Genomic DNA, 20360 nt, shown 5'->3' on the forward strand with positions numbered 1-20360 from the left:
CATCTCCCCAGTTGGGCATGTAATCTTCCATAATTCCACTTCTTATAACTTCTAGTTTTCTTAAAGAGTTGCTCAAGTGCCCTTTTCTACAGGAAGTGATTCCTGATCCCCACATCTGCTAATGCATTCCCTTCCAAAAGGGTTTTATACTCATTTTGTAAATTATCTAGACACACATATGTGCGTGTGTACACACAAAGACACATGCATGTATACATACATACATATGCATGTAGGCTATGCCCTGGCTAGATTGTAAATTCTTCAAGGGCAGGAACTGTTTGACTTCTGTCTTTGTCACTAACCCCAGGGCTCAGCACAATGCCTGTCCTATAGAAGATGTGTAATAAACATGTGTTAATCAACTCCAATTCAATTTAGCATTTAGTGGGATTTAATAAATAATTTTTGGACTCCCATCAGGTATGTTGAAGAAGGGACTGATTCCCTTCCAATGGTTACAGCACAGGAGCCTGGAGCAGTGAATTGAATGAGAAGGATGGACTATTGTGTCAAAGGCCCCTTCTAGCTCCAAGGCTGCATTACAAAGAGCTGGTGGGGGCAGGGATGCTGACCCTCAACATCTAGTCAGTTTCCATTTCCAACCCAGCTTCAGTTGCATCATCATTTCTGCTTGCTTCCTCATCACTCTGCTCCCTTCCTCTCAAGTCACCATGCCACTGTTGGGAGTTTCTGATTCACTGGATTTCAGTGGAAGGCAGGGACTTCTTGACCTACGCCTGATTTACCTTTCCCCTACTTTCTCCGGACAACCTCAAGGTAGGCGTGGTATCTTTTGAACTTGTGCCAGGCCCTCGAGTACTGATGCTTCAGAGTCACCAGAAGCAGTGGATACTTGTTATTTACTTGGAATTTATTTTGGCCTCACTTTCAAAATGATTTGAAACTTTTGCTAATGAAAAAAGGAAGATTAAGCAGAATAATCAAAAGTAAAAAAAAAAACAATTAAAACAAACAGGCACAATAAGGAAAGATCCCTTATAGGCACCTAAAAAGAATGCCACTAAATCTGGCCTCCGGTTTTTTCCTAGTTGAATGACCCTGGACAAATCACTTAACCTCAATTGCCTAGTTCTTGCTGCTCTTCTATCTTAGAATATCTTAGTAAGAAGCTAAGGGTTTTTTTAAAAATGCCCCTGAGATAGTCTCATGATGGAAAAAAAAAATGTTAACTCAGCCACCCTCTGAAATTTCACAGGATTAGAGTTAGAAGAGATCTTAAAAGTCATCTAGTCATAACCATAGATTTAGAGTTAAAAGACATTTTGGAAGCTGTATAGTCCAATGCTCTTATTAGTTTAATAACATAGTTAATATAGTTTAGTTAGTTTTTAAGAATAAGTATATCCCTATGCCCTTATTCCTTTCCCTTCCCAAACAATAAAGCAGATTTATTTTTATATGTTTTCCTCTTGTGTTTCCCTTACCCCAAATCCTATCCTAACATAGCTAGAGACATTACTTGAACCCAGATCTTCCAGATTTCTAATCCTGAGTCCAGCACTTTAGCCCCTTCCCCAAATTGATACTATTTTATGAGTATTTGAACTCATGCCCTCTGATTCCAAATCTGGTATTCTTGCCACTGCAGGAATAGTGGGTTGCTTTTGTGTTTGCCCAAATCTCTCCCATTTGAAAACAAACTAAACTAAAAACCCTTCCCAAGATCCTAGCATCTGTTTAAACTATAGTTCTTTATCTCTTCCCTTTTCATTTGAACTCCTTGAAAAAGCTATCAACATCTGTTGCTTCGACTTCCTCTCACTCTCCTCAACACTGCAATCTGGTCTGGCTCCCTACTTATCATTCAATTGAAAATGATTTCTACAGTTACTAGCAATCTCTTAATTACCAAATCGGATCCATTTTCCATTCTTGTCCTTCTCATCCTTGTCCTATCTGCTTCATTTTACACTCTTGACCACTCTTCAATTTCTAGAGATTCTCTCGTAACAGAACTTATGTAATATAGTACAGTTATATTACACCTACTTTAGATATTTCTCTATCTCCTTTGAGATCACACCCCTTTACTAGGATGTTCCCCTGAGTTCTACCCTAGGCTCTTCTCTCTTTTTTCTTTTCATTCTTTCTCAGATTCCAAGGGTTTGACCTATAATCTCTAGGCAGGTAATTTATAGATTAAACATATATAACATATGGATATTATATACACATATGCATGTAAATTGGGGACTGTGTAAATTTAGAGTAGGATGTGTAATATATATTATATTACATGATATAATTTTATGTCATATAAACAAACATAATTATATAAATAATAAAATAACACATAATAATATATGTATAATAAAATATATATCATGCTCCAATTTTATATATACCTATATATACTATCCATATGCATACATACACAGGATACCACACATAATCCACCTTCATTATATTTACATATAGATACATATTTATATATATACATATGCACATATACATACACACATCCACATAGTATATATCCAGTTCCATTTTTCTCACCAGAGCATCAGTTCTATAGCACCAATCACCGATTGGATATTGCAAACTGCATAGCCAGAGGTATTTCAAATTTAACATGTCTAAAACTGAACTCATGACTTCCCTCCGTCCCCCAAACCCTCTAGTGTTCTAACCTTCCCTTTTTATGATGAAGGTATTTCCATCCTGTTAGTCTCCTGAGTCTGGAACCTTCTCATTATCCTCAGCTTCTCATTCTTCTTCACCGCACATATCCAATCATTTGCCAAATCTTGCTGTTTTTTCTGGGGAGATATATTGTTGTTGTTCAGCCATTTCAGGCACATCCTACTCTGTATGACCCATGTGGGTTTTATTGGGGGTTTTTTGGCAAAGATACTGGAGTGATTTGACATTTCTTTCTGCAGATCTTTTTACAAATGAGGTGACTTGGACAAACAGGTTGAAGTGACTTGCCCAGGGTCACACAGCTAGTAAGTGTCTGAGGATGGATTTGAATTCAGGAAAATGAGTCCAGGACCAGAGCTCTTTGTACCTAGCTGCCCTAAGATGTACAAAGGGATGCAGAGTGAAGTGAGAGGAATTAAGAGAGCAATGTATACAATAACGTCACAACAGGATGCGCACTAATCCTTAGAAAGCCAGTTGCCAGATCCCTCAGTTCTGGATTGACTCCTTATACATCATTCATTGTGTACTATCATTTCAAGTCTTTCAGGAGTACCTAGAATGATCTAGATTAAATTTTTTGCATTTTCTCTAAAATCTGTGATTGATTGATTGATTGATTAATGGAGTTGTTCGCATGCCATTAAGGTAATCGAAACTAAAAGGGGTAAAGTAATAAGATCCAATGGATTCCTGCCCTTACAGTAATATGTTGTCTTTTGTTTTTTAAATCCTCACCTTCTGTTTTAGATTCAATACTGGATATTGGTTCCAAGGCAGAAGAGCAGTAAGGACTGTTAAGTGACTTGTCCAGGGTCATACAGCTATACAGTAATATGTTGAATGTATTATATGCTTAAAAGAAAAATAAGCTGTACATGATAGAGACTGGCAATGTTATATATAACTCTCTGCTTCTGGGCTCATTTTAGTTGATGTTGGTTAAAAATGGAATAAAACAGATTAGAAAAATGATGATCTCTTTAGCAAAATATGGAGAATTAAAATAGAAACATGAGAAACTATTATAATATAACTACTAAAAAAACTCCACCATATCTTGAGGATTCTTCCTTCACTGTCTCTTTTATGCCACCTTTTTCTCCACTGGATTCTGACAAGCCCTGATTGCCTCTCCTCTAGACCAAACCTTGATTTCAATTGGTGTGTGAGTCTCTAATTCCCACTGCGTATTTTCATTGGGCTGGAACCAATTTTGCATAGTCATAATTTAGAATAGTACTAATGTTGTGGGGGGACATGAGGCGAACCCCTGTGTTTGAGGCAGGCACCCTTTGCAAGAATGCAGCACTCTATAACTTAGCTTAGACACAAAAAGAGAACTTTATTAACTTGGTATTCATGATCACCCTAATGCAGATGTCAAAAATATGGAAATAGGTCTTGATCAAAGACACACATAAAAACCAGTGGAATTGCTCATTAGCTACAGGAGGGGGTGAGGGAAGGGGAGGGAAAGAACATGATTCTTGTAACCATGGGAAAATATTCTAAATTAATTAAATAAAATTTTTCAAAGAAAAAAAGAAAAAAGTTGGTATTCATGTTGAATTTGGCTGGGAAGACAGCATAGGTGGAGTACTGCCTCCCAAAGGAGATGGATTCTGGGCTTTATATATCTTTTTTTTTTTTTAAACCCTCACCTTCCATCTTAGAATCAATACTGTGTATTGGTTCTAAGGCAGAAGAGTGGTAAAGGCTTGCCTAGGGTCACCCAGCTGGGAAGTGTCTGAGGCCAGATTTGAACCCAGGATCTCCCATCTCTGGGCTCTCAATCCACTGAGCTACCCAGCTGCCCCCTTTATATATCTTTTTGACAACAGGGACTCTGAGACAAGGGGATGAGGGAATGGAATGAGATTGGGCAGGAGTGGGAGATGTTTGTTATTTGACCAAAGTAACAGGGGCTTAGGTAGAACCTGTTGATCTCAAAGCATGAAGGGGGAGGCAGCTGGGTTGCTCAGTGGTTTGAAAGCCAGGCCCAGAGACTGAAGGTTTTGGGTTAAAATCTGACCTCAGATACTTCCTAGCTGTGTGACCCTGGGTAAGTCATTTGACCCCCATTGCCTGGCCCTTACTGCTCTTTTGCCTTGGAACCAATACACAGGATTATTACTGTTTATTACCAATACGATTGGTCTCACATTCCAGTTTATCCTCTACACTTCCTGTTGCCAAAATAACTTTCCTTAAGGAAAAAAAAAGTTTCCTTTTTAGCCTTCTCTGCAGATCTGACCATTTGGGACTTCTCTGCTCAATCACCTCCAAAGGCTTCCTATTGCCTCTAGAATAAAATATAAAGCCCCCTGTTTACATTTTTTTTTTAAAAAAAATCCTTATCTTCTGCCTTAGTTTTGGTTTTAAGGCTGGAGAGCGGTAAGGACTAGTCAGTGGAGGCTAAGTGACTTGCCCAGGGTCACACAGCTAGGAAGTGTCTGAGGCCAAATGGGAGCCCAGCTTCTCTCATCCACAGAGCCACCTAGCTGGCCTCTGGGTACCTATTCCATCTCCGCCTCATAGAGTCTCTCTCTTCATTTGACAAGCAGTTTAAATATCATCTTCCCTTTCTCCATCTCCCAGACCGCTGGTAACCCTTTGGCATATATTTGCATGTATTCACTTTAGGCTAAAAAGATATGCTCGCGGTCTGCTCCCCTGAAAGTTAGCTTTTGGCCTCTTGCTTCCTTCTTTCTACTTCTGTCCCCAGAGCGCAGCACAATTCCTGACACCTAGTAGTCCAATTCTTAATAAACACGTGATTGAGTCATTGGCCTAAATCCAGTCCCAGCTCCCGGCTGCTGTGACTTAGGCTGAAGCAGACTCCCTATTCAACCCAAACGGAGGATCTGCCCAAGGGGGCGGGGCAGAGTTTTTCTGCTAAGTGGCCTGTTGTAGCCTAAATTCGACACCAGAAATGCAGTTCCGCTTCCTGCTCCGTGTTCCAAGTGCAGGTGGCGATAAAGACCGGGGGCTTTATCTCTTCCTAGGACCAGGCGATAAGAGAAGAGCCGGACTCTCTTTAGAGGATGCAGGTGTTCTTTGGCAGATGGATCTTGGTTTTTTCCTCTGTCCTCTTTAGAGAAGGAGCTAGCCACCTTCCTGGGGTAATGTGAGAAGGGCTCCGCGTCAGAATGACATTTCTCTCTCCCAGTCTGAGCTTCCATCACTCTGTATCTCACTGAGCTTGAAATGTCGAAGCACCGAGTTTTTATCTCCAAAGTGCCGGTTTAAAATGAACCAGTAGCCAGGGAGATACTGAATCAAGTTTCCACTCTAGCCCTCTCTGCAAATAGCTGAGATTAGGGGGTCATGTTAGCTAATTGGCTCGAAGAAAAACACAAAAGGGTAAGATAAGGCCCCTAGTAATTTCACGGGGAGGGGGGAGAGAGAGGAAGAGAGAGGGAGAAAGGGAGGGAGGGGAGAGAGAGAGAGAGAGAGAGAGAGAGAGAGAGAGAGAGAGAGAGAGAGAGAGAGAGAGAGAGAGAGAGAGAGAGAGAGAGAGAGAGAGAGAGAAGGAAGGAGGGAGAAAGAGAGAGAAGGAAGGAGGGAGAGAGAGGCAAAGAGACAGCCAGACAGAGGGAGAGGAAAAGAGAGAGGGAAGGAAGGAGGGAAGGAAGGAGAAAGGCAAAGACAGACAGGGAGAGAGGGGGGGAAGGGAAGGAGGAAGAGAAAGGCAAAGAGAGAAAGAGAAAGGGAAGGAAGGAGAGAGAGAGAGAGAGAGAGAGAGAGAGAGAGAGAGAGAGAGAGAGAGAGAGAGAGAGAGAGAGAGAGAGAGAGAGAGAGAGAAGAGAGAGAGAGAGAGAGAGAGAGAGAGACCAGCATCAGAGCTAGGGTGCCAAAGGGCAGCTCCAAAAGACTTTTGAGGAGAATTTGCCCAGGACAGTGTCCCAGAACAGCAGTATGCAATTCAATAGAATTCTGCAAACATATTTTAAGCTTTTTTTTTTTTGCAAAGCTCTGCTAGGCCTTAGACATACAAAGACACGAATCCAAACTGTTAAGTTATATATTCAGTTAGGATAAATCAGTGCACACACAGATCAGATACATACTAGATACATACATTGACATTATCAAATTTCCTCCCCCTTTTTCCCCCCCTTTTGGTACTTCCTGCCCCACTCCCCACCCTCTTGGTTTTTCCCTCTCTACTTCCCCATAGGGTAAGATAGAATTGTATACGCCAATGGATCCAGATGCTCTTCCCTCTCAGAATTCATTCCATTGAGAGTAAGGTTTAAATATAACCTATTACCACTCTCTTCCTCTCCTTTTCATAATAGTATTCTTCCCCTCCTCCTCCCATGAACCTCTTAATGTGATACAGTTTATCCTATTTTTCTTCTTCCTTCAAGTTTCTCTTGGTGCCATCTTGTATTCCCCACCCTTTTTTACATATCATCTTAAACCACTTAGTATCCCAACCTCTATGAATAATTCTTCCACTATGATAGTGAAAACAATTTTTGAGAGTTACAAATATAATTTTTCCACATAGGAATATAAACAATTTGACCTTACTGAGGTCCTTAAAATTTTTTTCCCCTCTTTCTTGTTTACTTTTTCATATTTCTCTTGAATTTTGTATTTTGCAAGATGAGAAATAAAACCCCTTATCTTGGTGCTATTTGTTAGCTAGACTTGATGTATGAACCTAGCTGGGTTGTCTTTCTTCTTAACCATAGGGTCTCAACAGTGTGTCCTTGTGATGAAACTCAGTACAGGGAGAGACAGGATCCATCCAGTATTCAGATAAAGACAATTAATGGGTAAGTTATAAATGGTTTCAACCGAAGTCTCTTAGAAATGACATCCTAAAGCACCCTATCTCCCTCTATCTCTTTGACATATTTCAAAGACTCATCTGACTGTGTTTCATATGAAATAACAGTGGTTTATGACTGTAAAACTTGAAATCTCTCAGACTTGTGAATGTTCTTTGAGCCAGGCCTGTTTTTAGAATTGATACAATGAGATGCTAGGTACCTAAAAGGGTCGGGCAAGTTTTCTCTTGATGAGATTAGTTGACTCAGCTGTGTTTTCTCTTGTTCAAACTTACTGAGGAGATTGGTCGACTTAGCAGGAATTTATTTATTTATTTTTTTTAATATATTTTATTTGATCATTTCCAAGCATTATTCGTTAAAGATCATTTTCTTTTCCTCCCCCCCACCCCCCATAGCCGACGCGTAAGTCCACTGGGCATTAGATGTTTTCTTGATTTGAACCCATTGCTTTGTTGATAGTATTTGCAATAGAGTGTTCATTTAGAGTCTGTCCTCTGTCATGTCCCCTCAACCTCTGTATTCAGGCAGTTGCTTTTCCTCGGTGTTTCCACTCCCATAGTTTATCCTTTGCTTATGAATGGTGTTTTTTTTTTCTCCTGGATCCCTGCAAGTTGTTCAGGGACATTACACCGCCACTAATGGAGAAGTCCATTACGTTTGATTATACCACAGTGTATTAGTCTCTGTGTACAATGTTCTCCTGGTTCTGCTCCTCTCGCTCTGCATCACTTCCTGGAGGTTGTTCCAGTCTCCATGGAACTTCTCCACTTTATTATTCCTTTTAGCACAATAGTATTCCATCACCAACATATACCACAGTTTGTTCAGCCATTCCCCAATTGATGGGCATCCCCTCGTTTTCCAGTTTTGGGCCACCACAAAGAGCACAGCTATGAATATTTTTGTACAAGTCTTTTTGTCCATTATCTCTTTGGGGTACAGACCCAGCAGTGCTATGGCTGGGTCAAAGGGTAGATATTCTTTTGTCGCCCTTTGGGCATAGTTCCAAATTGCCCTCCAGAATGGTTGGATCAATTCACAACTCCACCAGCAATGAATTAATGTCCCTACTTTGCCACATCCCCTCCAGCATTCATTACTTTCCTTTGCTGTAATGTTAGCCAATCGACTTAGCAGGAATTTAGATGGGCAGTCCTTTGGAAAGCGTCTACAGTGTTTGGTAGATGTAGGGACTTAGGGGAGGTGACATGGGAGAAAAACCCCTATATAAGAAAAAGCAGAATCTCTTGAGATATATCCTTTTGGAGAAAGCCTTTTGGAGGATCTCTGATGAGGACCGCTGAGATGGAGCTGGCCTGGTGTTACTAGAATCCTTGTTTAGTCAGACCTTGTGGTGAGTGTTAAAAAACTGACTGATTTCTCTTTTAAGACTCAGGTCTAGGCCATATTGGCTTGAGGCCCTTCATACTTATTCCTTTCTTACTCTCTCTCTCTCTTTCTTTGATTACTCATTGTATTGTTAATTAAAATCCCTATAAAACCCAGTTGACTTGGGTATTTGAATAATTGGGAATATTTCCCTGGCGACCACCTTATATTTGATTTTAAAACCCAAGACACTGTAGTGAAACATATTTCTGCGGTCAAATTTACTCACCCTCTCTTATATCTATCACAATTTATATCTTCCACTATTTTAATCACTACAGTTTAAGACCTCAACCATTTTAAATCTCACATTACTGAGACAAGTAAGGCAAAGGTATAGGAAAGAGGTATTAAGGATATCCCTATACTAATCCCTTCAGACTTATCTTGAGTCCTTGGCTATGGCCATCAGCCAGGATCAGTCTGAAGGAAATTCTTCTCCTAATCTTGTTTACTTTTTCATATTTCTCTTGAGTTTTGTATTTTGTAAGATGAGAAATAAAACCCCTTATCTTGGTGCTATTTGTTAGTTAGACTTGATGTATGAACCTAGCTGGGTTGTCTTTCTTCTTAGCCATGAGGTCTCAACGGTGTGTCCTTGTGATGAAACTCAGTATAGGAAGAGACAGGATCCATCCAGTATTCAGATAAAGACAATTAATGGGTAAGTTATAAATGGTTTTCCTGGGCTTAGCAAAATGCCAGGCACCCCTAGATGTCTTTCTGATACTGGCCTGTTAGGCTGTCAGTGATGGCCATCGACCTCAGATTTTGTTCAACTGAAGTCTCTTAGAAATGACATCTTATAGCACCCTATTGCCCTCTATCTCTTTGACATATTTCAAAGACTCATCTGACTGTGTTTCATATGAAATAACAGTGGTTTATGACTGTAAATCTTGAAATCTCTCAGACTTGTGAATGTTAAAAATTTCCCCATCAGGGAATTCTTAATTGGAACAGAAATGGGAGGACCTCTACTCCACCCATACTTAAGACTGCTTTAGGGGAGAAAACTGGCTTCAGAGGGTGGTATTGAAGCTTAAATGAGATGGTGTGCATGCAGACCTTTCAGACCATTTAAAGGCTCTTGGACATACCATATTCCATTACATTGTACCATGAACTCCTCCGCTGAGGGTCCTTTCTTTGGATCCAATTGTTTTCCCTGGGATTTTTCAATGTCATAAACATGCAGAGATACTGAGGAAGGGCCTGAAAGCCACTGAGATATCTCTTCTCTGACTCATGTCACTGTTCCAATAACAGGTAGTGCTAGATGTAGTGTTATTCTGGGCAATTCACAACTACAAAACACTCTCCACACAACTAAAACTAGACTTGAGCAAGTGGAAAAACATTAACTGCTCATGGATAGGACGAGCCAATATAATAAAAATGACCACCCTACCCAAACTTATCTATTTATTGCCATACCCATTGAACTACCAAAATACTTCTTCATTGATTTAGAAAAAAACATAACAAAATTCATTTGGAACAACAAAAGATCAAGGATATCCAGGGAAATAATGAAAAAAAAAAAACACATATGATGGGGCCTTGCAATCCCTGACCTTAAACTACATTACAAAGCAGCAGTCATCAAAACAATTTGGTACTGGCTAAGAAACAGAAAGGAAGATCAGTGGAATAGACTGGGGGAAAGCGACCTCAGCAAGACAGTATACGATAAACCCAAAGATCCCAGCTTTTGGGACAAAATCCACTATTCGATAAAAACTGCTGGGAAAATTGGAAGACAGTGTGTGAGAGACTAGGAATAGATCAACATCTCACACCCTACACCAAGATAAATTCAAAATGGGTGAGTGACTTAAACATAAAGAAGGAAACCATAAGTAAATTGGGTAAACACAGAATAGTATACATGTCAGACCTTTGGGAGGGGAAAGGCTTTAAAACCAAGCAAGACATAGAAAGAATCACAAAATGTAAAATAAATAATTTTGACTACATCAAATTAAAAAGCTTTTGTACAAACAAAACCAATGTAACTAAAATCAGAAGGGAAACAACAAATTGGGAAAAAATCTTCATAGAAACCTCTGACAAAGGTTTAATTACTCATATTTATAAAGAGCTAAATCAATTGTACAAAAAATCAAGCCATTCTCCAATTGATAAATGGGCAAGGGACATGGATAGGCAGTTCTCAGATAAAGAAATCAAAACTATTAATAAGCACATGAAGAAGTGTTCTAAATCTCTTATAATCAGAGAGATGCAAATAAAAATAACTCTGAGGTATCACCTCACACCTAGCAGATTGGCTAACATAACAGCAAAGGAAAGTAATGAATGCTGGAGGGGATGTGGCAAAGTAGGGACATTAATTCATTGCTGGTGGAGTTGTGAACTGATCCAACCATTCTGAAGGGCAATTTGGAACTATGCCCAAAGGGCGACAAAAGAATATCTACCCTTTGATCCAGCCATAGCACTGCTGGGTCTGTACCCCAAAGAGATAATGGACAAAAAGACTTGTACAAGAATATTCATAGCTGCGCTCTTTGTGGTGGCCAAAAACTGGAAAATGACAGGATGCCCATCAATTGGGGAATGGCTGAACAAATTGTGGTATATGTTGGTGATGGAATACTATTGTGCTAAAAGGAATAATAAAGTGGAGGAATTCTATGGAGACTGGAACAACCTCCAGGAAGTGATGCAGAGCGAGAGGAGCAGAACCAGGAGAACATTGTACACAGAGACTAATACACTGTGGTATAATCGAACGTAATGGACTTCTCCATTAGTGGCGGTGTAATGTCCCTGAACAATTTGCAGGGATCTAGGAGAAAAAAACACTATTCATAAGCAAAGGATAAACTATGGGAGTGGAAACACCGAGGAAAAGCAACTGCCTGAATACAGAGGTTGAGGGGACATGACAGAGGAGAGACTCTAAATGAACACTCTAATGCAAATATTATCAACATAGCAATGGGTTCAAATCAAGAAAACATGTAATGCCCAGTGGATTTACGCGTCGGCTATGGGGGGTGGGGGGGAGGAAAAGAAAATGATCTATGTCTTTAATGAATAATGCTTGGAAATGATCAAATAAAATATTAGAAAAAAATGGTGGAAGATATAAATTGTGATAGATATAAGAAAGGGTGAGTAAATTTGACCGCAGAAATATGTTTGACTACAGTGTCTTGGTTTTTAAATCAAATATAAGGTGGTCGCCAGGGAAATATTCCCAATTATTCAAATACCCAAGTCAATTGGGTTTTATAGAGATTTTAATTAACAATACAATGAGTAATCAAAGAGAGAGAGAGAGAGAGTAAGAAAGGAATAAGTATGAAGGGCCTCATGCCAATATGGCCTAGACCTGAGTCTTGAGCGAAATCAGTCAGTTTTTTAACACTCACCACAAGGTCTGTCTAAACAAATATTCTAGTGACACCAGGCCAGCTCCATCTCAGCTGACTTCACCAAAGAGCCTTCCAGCCAGAGACTGTTCCAAAGGGCCTCTCTCCAGAGCCTCCAGAGGGACAGAGTCCCCTTAGAGGAGCTCCAGCAAGACCTCCATAGAGATTGTCCTCCAAGAGCTTCCCTTCTCCAGAGCCTCTCTCAAGAGATTCTTCCCAAGCGATCCTCATCAGAGATCCTCCAAAAGGATCTATCTCTCAAGAGATTCTGCTTTTTCTTATATAGGGGTTTTTCTTCCATGTCACCTCCCCTAAGTCCCTACATCTACCAATCACTATAGACACTTTCCAAAGGACTGCCCATCTAAATTCCTGCTAAGTCGACCAATCTCCTCAGTAAGTCTGAATCAGAAAAAATGCTGCTGTGTCGACCAATCTCCTCAGTAAGTCTGAACAAGAGAAAACACAGCTGAGTCAACTAATCTCATCAAGAGAAAAACTTGCCCGACCCTTTTAGGTACCTAGCATCCCATTGTATCAATTCTAAAAACAGGCCTGGCTCAAAGAACTCCTCGCCCCACCATAAGCATGGATCCAAGTACTTTCATTGTTTAGCAAGGAGTTTTCTCTCCTAAAGCAGTCTTAAGTACGGGTGGAGTAGAGGTCCTCCCATTTCTGATCCTGGCGAGTTCTCACATCAAAATGGGGAATGTTTCTCAGTAGGGAATTTGTTCCAATTAAGAATTCCCCGATGGGGAAATTTTTAACATTCACAAGTCTGAGAGATTTCAAGATTTACACTACCATATTTATAAATTAAATTATTTCATCAATCAGCCAATAACTTGAATTTTGGTTGATGACCTCCTTTATGTACAGTTAAGTGAGGCACAAAGAGTGGGATAATATTGCCTTCTAGGAACTCTAAAGCCAGTCATTGTGCTATGAAGTCAGAAATATTTGTCTCCCCTTGAGGGAAGGGATTTCAGTTGCATTCCAAGCTCTGCCAAGAACTAGCCAGGTGCTTGGGTAAGTCACTCAATGGCTTTGGACTTGTTTCCTTGTGTGTGGAATAAAGAATTTAATGGATTTAATAATTTTCAGATCTAAAAGATGTTTGATAATGTAAGAGGAAAGCAGACTCATCATGCTGGAAGACCAACTCGACCAGAGGAAGGGCAGGAAGGAGCGAGAATTCTGGAGAAGGAACAGAAAAACTGAGAAGATCCAAACAGCTGAACTCACTTCTGCTTGGGAAGCCCTCCAGGGAGGTAGATCTGAGCTCACCTCTGAGCCTGGAGCCTCCTCCTGTGAAGCCAGACCTTAGGATCCAGTGAAGACAAACCAGAGTGACTAGGACTTTGCCAGAAAGCTACTCACCACAAGGAGATGCCTCTAAATTTCTCTAGACAGCCTTGAATTTGATATCATAGCTAGGACAACTAGCAGTCAGGACTGCTTTCACAATTGACCCCAGAGGGTCAGGCAGCCAAAGCCTGTCTGTCCTGTACTTTATTTCATCCAAGTCTCGGAGGGAACAGTAACCTGTGATCTGAAGGCAACCCGAGTGGGGTTTACCAGGGAAAGAGAGAGGGAAAACCCAATCTATTCCCTCTCTTCATCCCTTGGCTCCATTCCATCTCTACCACACTCTGGCATAGAGTTCTATGTTCTCTTTCTACACAAGGTTATTTCTGGGTCGCTTTAGCTTTGTTCAGTGGAAAGAGTTCTGGGCCTAGAGTCAGGAAGAACTGGGTTCAAGTCAAACACTTCATAGTTGTGTGACCCAAGGGAAATCACATTTGTTTGCCTTTAGTCACTGGAGAAGAAAATGGCAAAATATTCTAGTATCTTTGCCAAGCATGGTCTGGTCCCCAGGCTCACAAAAGCTTCAATATGGTTGAACAACACATAATAAGCTTCAAATTAATCAGTTATAAAGTGAAAACAAACAAACAAATCAGTTAGTTTTAGGCACCAAATAGCCAATTTAATATAAATTTTAACTTAGTTGATTTTTTTTAAGCTGAGTTGAATAAATTGGCTCCTGGTGTTAAGCTTTCCTAGAAATTATGCATGTATATTTATATCTTATTTTTTAAACCTTTACCTTCTGTCTTAAAATCAGTACTGTGTATTGGTTCTAATGCAGAAGAGCAGTAAGGGGTAGGCAATGTGGGGGGGGGGGTAAATGACTTGCCCAGGGACACACAGCTAAAAGTATTTGCGGTCAAATTTGAATCCAGGACCTCTTGTCCTTAGGCTTGGCTCTCAAGCCACTGAGCCTCCTAGATGTCCCCTATATTTATACTTTTATCTAATTATACTTTAGTGAACTAATCCATAGCCCACTGAAACAAGTGTCTGTTATATCTGTATATTGAGTAATGGAACAATAGATGATAGATGAGATAGCTAGATAGGTAGCATCATCTTTTGGTTATATCTGTATATTGATTTATCAATAGATAAATGATAGATGAGATAGATATCTTCAACTTTTTTTTTTTAACCCTGGGGGTTGTGAGTTGCCCAGGGTCACACAGCTGAGAAGTGTCTGAGGTCAGATTTGAATCCAGGACCTCCCATCTCTGGGCCTGACTCTCAATCCACTAAACCACCTAGCGGCATGCCCCCATACCTTCAGTTTTTTTTTTTTTTAACCCTTACCTTCCATCTTAGAATCAATATTGGGTATTGGTTCCAAGGCAGAGGAGTGGTAAGGGCTAGGTGTGAATTTCAAAACTACTCCACCCTGTTCAGACCATTCTTTGGAGGATGGGATTTAGCTATTTCCTGATCAATGACAATGGAGATATTTGGAGTACCAGAGTCAGGTCTTGGAAACTGCAATCTCCACCCTACTCAGGTAGAGATTAGGAAGAGCTACAGCAAAAAGCTCAAGATTTAATTATTTGAGAATATGGCCCTCAACAGACATGTGCAAAAAGGACAGACCTCTGGGCAGTCCTAGGTCAAGCTAGAGCCACCATTGGCACTTGTGAGGCACAGGAAATGAGGTAGGGAACAGCTTCTGGAATTCGCTCACTTCCTGTGGACAGGGCGAGAGGCAGTTCCTCCGAGGAGCTTGAGCAGAGAGGAAGCCCACAGACAGCTTCTTTCAGATCGGTCATGTGAGTCAAGAACTTTACCTTGGCCTTCCAGGCCTAAAAACTCCCTCTGACTCTGTCAGAAGGTTGAGTTAACCTCTTTCCCTTTCCTCCTCTCTCCTTCTCTCCCTCTCCCTTTTCTTACTCCCATTGTGATTAAACCACCATAAACTCCATTCTGACTTGAGTGTTTCATTTAGGGAATTACATAGCTGATTTCCCTGGCGACCATAAATTAATATTTTAACAACCTTTAAAGGTGATTTTCACCACAACAGTTTGGTGACCACGAAGGGACTCGAACCCTCAATCTTCTTCAACATAGGCAATTGGGGTTAAGTGACTTGCCCAGGGTCACACAGCTAGAAACATACTTTCAACTTTTGAAGAAAAAGAAATGATCTTGACTTTAGGCTTAGTTATTTGCCTCAAATGAGCAAATCTACCAAGAAGAAAATTGATTCTTAAACTCAAATAATTTGCCACCAGCCTCAATGCACGTACTCTATTTTCTCCCTGACCTACTCACCTCTAGGTAAGATAGTTTGTGAGAAGAGATGCATCTTAGAGAAGAGAAATAGTTCACCAGAATGAGTTGATAAGTGTAAAGATTAAAATTTAGGGAAGTATGGGGAGACTGAGGCAGGTAGAAATTAGTTTCTCTCTGCAAGGAGTATTATATTTTTTTTAGAGGTTTATTGAAGATTAAGGATTAAAGAAAATACAGGATAAGAGACACATGTCCAGGCCATAGAGAGGTCTAGACACAACCTCACCTACATTATGAAAAAAAGCAGGCCTGCCCCAAAAGGAAGTCCAAGCACCAAGAGAGCCCTCAAAAGCCTTTGAATCAGCTTAAATACCTTCTTGATCTTGGCCCAGGTGAGATTACAAGGCATTCTGGGGAAGTGGAGCAAAGGCTCGTGGGGATTGTAGTACTGTATTCGAGTCTATTTTTTACATTTCTCTGTGTGATCATTTTTGGAAAAATTAATTTTTCCCCAAAAGGATCATAAAAACATAATAAACTTAAAAGATTACAATAATGTGAGGATAAGAGAAAAAAATAAAAACAATAATTGCTGGACGCATTGACAAAAAGCCGTTAGGGGGCAGTCCCCTTTGGCATAAAAGTATACATACAAATAAATGTTCAATCAACCACACCCAAAGTTCAATTTTGTGCAACTTGTGGTCTGGAGGCTTCTTCATGGTGGCTTCTCCAACAGTTTAGTTCTGGATTCAGAGAGGTAGCATCTTCTTTACCTAAAATTCTTCTCAAAAGGAATTTAAACTTTGCAATTTACACAATAATATTTTTTACATTTCCCCGTGTTGTGGGTGATTGAAAGATACAGAATCAGTTAGGGATGCATGGCTGAGGTATGAGGTATATGAATCAATTGGCAAGAGATATTAAAAAGACATCAGAAAATCCAAAAGAAAAGAAAAATTTCTGGATGAAAATATAGACTATCAAAGTCTTATGTGTAAAAATTCCAAGTAAAAGAAAAATAAATCTATAACAGGTCCTTGAATCAGGGCCCAATCAAAATGATCTAAGCAATGATGCATTTACCCAGTCAGTAGCCAGGACTACAGAAAGGTACCACACTATGAGAGGCAGAAAAGAAAAGGACCAGATTATAGAAGCCAAGTAGGGGCCAAGTTTGGGGATACTCGTCTGTGAGTATCTTCAGAGTGAGTGTGGATACAAGGAAAGCCTATGTCTTAACACATGTTAAACATAGTAACCTCGAGTCTTCACACTAGGTTCAAGACCTTTGTATTGGCCTAGAAGTGCATCGATCCATCCTAGATTGGCTTTTCTTTGGCTCTGTGCAATGGCTCTTTTGTGTATATCTTGTCCTGGAATCAGACAGAATCATTAAGCAAAGTCCCATAATTTATTTAAATAATTAGTGGCATCGTTTTTATAGTCACAAGCCTTTTAGGGCATGCATTAGCAAATGTATTTCAAACTTGTAGCACTGAAAAGTCAAAAAGTTAAAGAAAAATTTAATGCTGGTGACATGTGCTTCAAATATAAAAAGGAGAGAAAAAATAATAAAAAAACTGAAAAAGTATATTGCACATGCAAGAAAAATATAATAATAAAAGAGCTTTAAAAAATTCAAAAATATAGCTTATAATCATTGACACTCTGTGTCAGCTAAGAAAATATAAAATACAAGGCTTTTTCACCAAAAAATGAGATCCATTTCCTCTTAATATCTGGCCATGATCACTGTGAGTAGAAGACAAATGAATTGAACAAGGTTAACAATTTTTCATTTTTTAAAAATACAGTAGTACAAATATGTAGTTACCAAAATCCCCAAAATTCTCAATAGCCCAATTAATTACAATAGCAAACAAACACACTTTCATATTTCACATAAGTTGCTGTATGACATTTTTAAAACCTATGAATTGATGGACATTTGTCACAATTTTTACAAACAGCAATCTTTCAACCTTGGTAATAAACATATATATATATTTTTAAACAAAGTAAAACTCATCTAGGGTTAAGAACATAATCAAGAAATCTATATATCATTCTGGTGCAAGTAAAGTAGTGAGCTGAAGAGTATAAATAAAGGGGTGCTCCTTTTGGAGGCTTTTTAAGGGTACAAATGCCCTGAAATTAACTGCCCAACTTCCATTCACATGTGGGAAGGTTGGGGTTTATAAAATGTATTTCACTTCAGCTAATGGGCCTTACCTCATGGTAGGGGCAGGCAAAAATAACCAGATTGTTAAAAAAAATTCCAAAAATCATATTTAAAAAACCCTTAAAATCAAATCATTTGAGGTATTTAGCACATTAAAATTCCAAAGGTTGTTAATACAATTATAACCAGTTCTGAAGTCCATCTATCCTCAGCAAAATAGAAAAAAGCTGTTTTTTCATATATGGGCTTATTCACAATAATATTTGTTCAATAGTTATAGGGGGAAAACAACAGAATTTCAAAACTCAGTACATTCAAAATAAATTCAATCAACCTTCAGTTCAAGCAGAATAATACTGAATCCAGTAATATATGAACTTAAAATCACAAAGTTAAACCATAACAAAAAATGCAATAGAATACAGAGATTTTTATAAACCATTGGAGTCTGAAATGCTTTAGAATAGAGCCTTTAGTCTCTTCAAAGTTCCTTGGGGTTTTTTTTTTTTGTTTTTAATTATGTATTTAAATGTCTATTTACAGGCAGAGCAGTAAGGGCTAGGCAATGGGTTTCAAGGGACCTGTCCAGGGCCCCATAGCTGGGAAGTATCTGAGGCCAGATTTTAACCCAGGACCCAATGTCTTTATGTCTGGCTATCAGGTCGCTGGGCCACCCATTTTCCTCCCCAAAGTTAAAGTTGAATCTTTGGGCTGAGTCTGCTCCCTGACAGGCAGGTAAAATCAATGAAATTACCAGAACAGTCAAAACTCCTTTTAAACAGCCCATTGCTTTTTAAGTTTCTGTTTGAAAAATCTATTTCTTCTCCTCTCCCTTTTCTCTCTTTCCCCTCTCCCCTGATATGATCCCTCCTCCTGCCCCAGTCCACCCACGTGGAGCCAATACACCCCGTTTGCTTGGAGGCTTAGCTTAAGGGAAAATAACCGGTCTCCTTTCCCTCTCATCTCTCCCCTCCGCCCACGTGGCCAATACTGTTACCAGCTGGTCGAAATGAGTCCTGAGCGATCTGCTCCAAGGATCTGGGTGATGAGTCAACTGGGGTTGTGCTCCAGGGTCTGGGGCGCAGAAATAGGCAGGCAGCGGCCGGTGAGAGGCCAGGAGCTGGAGCGGCTGCGGGGGTGGGCAAGGCCAGGACCAGGTACCAGGTGAGGACGATCGGGGCTGTGGGCTGCAGGCAGGAAGGACTGGGCCGAGCCAGGTGGGGTGGGCAGCAGGTCCAGAGCCTGTAGCAGCTTTGCGAGGGTAGAAAACCTTGGCCAGAGATATGGCTCAAAAAAATTTTTTTTCTAGGTACTAGATATTAAAAGTTGAACTAAAGATCAGAAAAGAAATCAGAAGATTGAGATATTTCGTTTCCCCGAAGTGGTTAAGCCAAACTGTAAAGATTAAAATTTAGGGAAATATGGGGAGACTGAGGCAGGTAGAAATTAGTTTCTCTCTGCAAGGAGTATTATATTTTTTTTAGAGGTTTATTGAAGATTAAGGATTAAAGAAAATACAGGATAAGAAACACGTGTCCAGGCCATAGAGAGGCCTAGACACAACCTCACCTACATTATGAAAAAAAGCAGGCCTGCCCCAAAATGCAAGTCCAAGAGTCGGAGAGAGAGCCCTCAAAAGCCTTTGAATCAGCTTAAATACCTTCTCCATCTCAGCCCAGGTGAGATTACAAGGCATTCTGGGGAAGTGGAGCAAAGGCTCGTGGGGATTGTAGTACTGTATTTGAGTCTATTTTTTACATAAGCAAGCTGTTGGCATTGGTGTGGACATGGGGCAGAAAGTTTTAACATTTGGTTTCTCCTGAAGTTCACTGTATCAGTCATTATCACTGGTCAGTCAACATACCATGAGCCATGAAATTAATAGTCTGATGTAAAAAAAATTTTTTTAATCCTTATTATCTATCTTAAAATTAATATTAAGTGTTAGGCTTCCAAGGCAGAAGAGAGGTAAGGGCTAGGCATTTGGGGTTAAGTGACTTGTCTAGGGTCATACAGCTAGGAAGTGTTTGAGGTCACATTTGAACCCAGGACCTCCTGACTCCAGATCTGGTACTCTATTCACTGAGCTACCTAGCTGCCCCCTAATAACTGATTCTTAAGAGCTTGAGAAAATGCAGAATTTCTAGTGTCCTATGGCATAACCATATAAACACATCATAGGGAAGCAGACAGCGAACAGCTTGGGTCAGTCAGCTTCAGCTAACTGTAGCTGTGTAGACTTCACCACAATCTTACTGGAGAAGGAATTAACAAACCCACCTTGTTCCCAAGTTAGACAATATC

General features: G+C 39.9%; 1 long non-coding RNA gene across 1 annotated transcript; it reads left to right on the forward strand.

The window, feature by feature from the left end:
- The first annotated feature begins 663 nt into the window (after positions 1 to 663).
- LOC130455760 (uncharacterized) lies at positions 664 to 15601 on the forward strand. Its single transcript, XR_008913863.1, has 3 exons — positions 664 to 780; positions 7374 to 7457; positions 13373 to 15601. It is a non-coding gene; the product is annotated as an uncharacterized LOC130455760 (long non-coding RNA).
- Positions 15602 to 20360: the final 4759 nt, after the last annotated feature.

This window comes from Monodelphis domestica, chromosome 8, assembly GCF_027887165.1.
Source record: "Monodelphis domestica isolate mMonDom1 chromosome 8, mMonDom1.pri, whole genome shotgun sequence".
Taxonomy (NCBI): Eukaryota; Metazoa; Chordata; class Mammalia; order Didelphimorphia; family Didelphidae; genus Monodelphis; species Monodelphis domestica.